Genomic DNA, 2,876 nt, shown 5'->3' on the forward strand with positions numbered 1-2,876 from the left:
GCTCACACTGAGCCTGGTTCTGCTGGAGGTTTCTTCCTGTTAAAAGGGAGTTTTTCCTCTCCACTGTCGCTACATGCGTGCTTAGTGTGAGGGATTGCATTTGAGTTGATGAGTAGATGCACTCAACTGGTTTTCCTTAGATAGAAACTTTGAATCAATCTGACTGGATGATTTGGTTGAATTGTGAAGTGCCTTAAGATGACGTGTGTTGTGAATTGGTGCTATAGAAATAAACTGAATTGAATTGTCGTCTAATTTTATCCAATTATGACCCAATCACTGGTAGTAAACCAGTAAGAACAGCTGCTTATACTGTCTGACATTTAAATAACATTAATGATGTCAGCAGCTGGTTGACTGAACTGTTTCTGGTTCTGATCAGATCATCAGACTGTGAGCCCAGAGGAACCTCCAGCTGTCAGAGGGACTCACTGCGCATGTTTACTCTCAGAATGGGGAAGTCCACTTCCGGGTGAGTATTCGCTCTATAAAACCACAATAAATCAATAGAACATTTCACAGAACCTTAGTGGTTTGGACTCATCCACCTGGGCTCAGTTTACTGCGGCTCCGTTGGTTAAACGGGTCAGAGCAGAACCAGCGGCCCCCCACCTGGACCAGCTGCCCCCCCTCGGCCTCACTCAGGTGATGGTCACATAGCACCACAACCTCAGCTGACGTGTCCTCTCTTACCGCGGTCTGTGTGGCGCTCTGTCCGCCTTCAGATGCTCCTCGGCCGGTCACCGAGCTCCCAGCGCCGCGCTGTGCGGATGTTCCACCGTGTTTACCGAGACAAGCTTCCTATCTCCCGGAGGACATCAGCGGAGCAGCATCCCGGTTGCCCTGGCCAGGACAGGGCGATGACGTCTGAAGCGCAGAAAAAACAGCTTCTTCTTCTTTGGTATTCGGCCGCGGAGGCTCGTCTGGGCTCATTGCTGCCATCTGGTGGTAAAGAGAGTTTACAGCAACATAGAAACGTTAGGCCCTATATACCTGTAACAATAATAATAATGTAACAATAATAATAATACTAGAACACGGTTATTATTATTATGAATAAGAGTAATAATAATAATCATAATACAAAATAAAATGATTATTGTACATTAAATAATAAAAAATAAATGAACTTCCATTCTACCCATCCTAGTCCTATTTATAGTAACCTTTGTTTTCTGTATTTTGTGGCCATCAGAATCTCACACTCTTTGTTCTCAATAAACAAACTTCATTCAAAAATCTTAAACAATAACCTGAAATTGTTTCAATAATTAAATAAAACTTGTTATAAGATAATTCAACTTATTGAGAAGATGGATGCAGTTAAATATTTCAAGGTTTAGACAAGAGGATAGTCTTTAATGTTGAATTGAAACTTATGGAAAGTAATAAAGCTTTTTTTTTTATCCATCAAGCAAAGTGTTTTGCTTAGTTAACAACTGTTAGTTGTGTCCTTATTGTTTTTTCCATTTAGGGGCTGGAGGGTTTTGTCTTTTGATCATTGAGAAAATATGAGACGCATCATGGCTCCCTACAGATATATACGACTATGATTTTTTTTTTATTTTAAGGATCTGCCGCCTGCAAATATGACTCCCTAAAATGCACCAAGTAAATCCCAAACAGTCTCAATAGGAACATGCACTCAAACCCTAGTTCTGTCTAAATGTTCTGTCCTTTCGGATTGGCATAATGACGAACAGAAAATTATTATTTCCATTGAGACTGATTAAGTTATCTGTAATAAAAATGTCATGAAAGACCAGTGGGTCAAACTTTTCCTCCTGGATTTGGTCACAAGATGCTGTGCAGTCTCACGTAAGTTACATTCAGGCAGAGTTTTGTTAAGATTAGCTGGATTATCAGGAGCTTCAATCCCAGTGAGACCAGATACTGATGTTCATCTGTGGGATCATCTGGATGCAATAATCCTCGTTGCATCTTCCAGGATTGGATCTAATGGCTTGAAGCCGATGGCTTGAAGAGTGACACCATTTAAGCTTTTAAAGCTCCAGAAAATTTGAACCGGGAGAATTTAGTGCCAAATTTTTTAGCAATGCTGCTGTGATGTTTTACCTCTGAAAAACTGCTGATATTAATAACATTTACTCATTTTTAGTAAGTCACTCACACATGGTTGGTGGTTTAATACTGACAAGACCAGTTCAGGATCAGAATAATTTGTTAAAATGGATTTTTAAAAGAAAATCAGTTTCTGAAATAAGTTACAATAATACATTCTCAGTCATTCTGTTTTCATTTAATTCCAATAAATCCAGTCTCACTGATTGCACATATGTCAACAGTTATTTAATTGGTTAAAACTGCGATCAAGTGACCTCAATAGAAAATTTAAATGTATTTTGTCTGATGTGATAATTCAACAGTCAGAACGAACGATTTCAAAGTTCCCAGAAAGAAAAAAATGAACCCAATGAAGTTTGTTTTTCTAATTGTAAATTAAATTAGAAATGTTGAAGAAAACTACAGAAAAATCATTTAATCATCCCCACACTAAGCTAACAGGGATCAAAAGTTACCCAGTATTTCTTTAAATCATGTTAAAATGGTCTTTAGTTTAATTACATTTCAAATTGAACAAGACAAGTTTTAGATTTCTTTTCTAAAATTTTCATTTTTACTAAAATGTTTTTAAATTTTTGACCGTGAAGAAAACCTTCTTAATTCTTCGTTAAATTTGTGAAGATCCGAAGGAAGAGACGTCAGACCAGTTCTGTCGCACTCACAGGAGTACGTGTCATTCATGCTTAGGAGGAGAGAATGTTTATATGAACATGTGGTTCTGAGGACAGGAACCTGGTTTTTATCAGAGAACCTAAACCTGCTGACAGACCTCATCAGGCAGTTGGACTTAC

At 38.3% G+C, this 2,876-nt stretch overlaps 1 protein-coding gene across 1 annotated transcript in view; it reads right to left on the reverse strand.

Moving 5' to 3' along the window:
• Positions 1 to 886, reverse strand: part of lmbrd2 (LMBR1 domain containing 2) — a 28,967-nt gene extending 28,081 nt beyond the window's left edge. Inside the window, exon 1 of the mRNA XM_015394060.1 lies at positions 694 to 886. The gene's annotated coding sequence lies outside the window, so the exon portion shown is untranslated. The remainder of the gene's footprint in view (positions 1 to 693) is intronic.
• Between the last annotated feature and the right edge of the window lie 1,990 nt (positions 887 to 2,876).

This window comes from Cyprinodon variegatus, unplaced genomic scaffold (assembly GCF_000732505.1).
Source record: "Cyprinodon variegatus isolate N-32 unplaced genomic scaffold, C_variegatus-1.0 Scaffold670, whole genome shotgun sequence".
Taxonomy (NCBI): domain Eukaryota; kingdom Metazoa; phylum Chordata; class Actinopteri; order Cyprinodontiformes; family Cyprinodontidae; genus Cyprinodon; species Cyprinodon variegatus.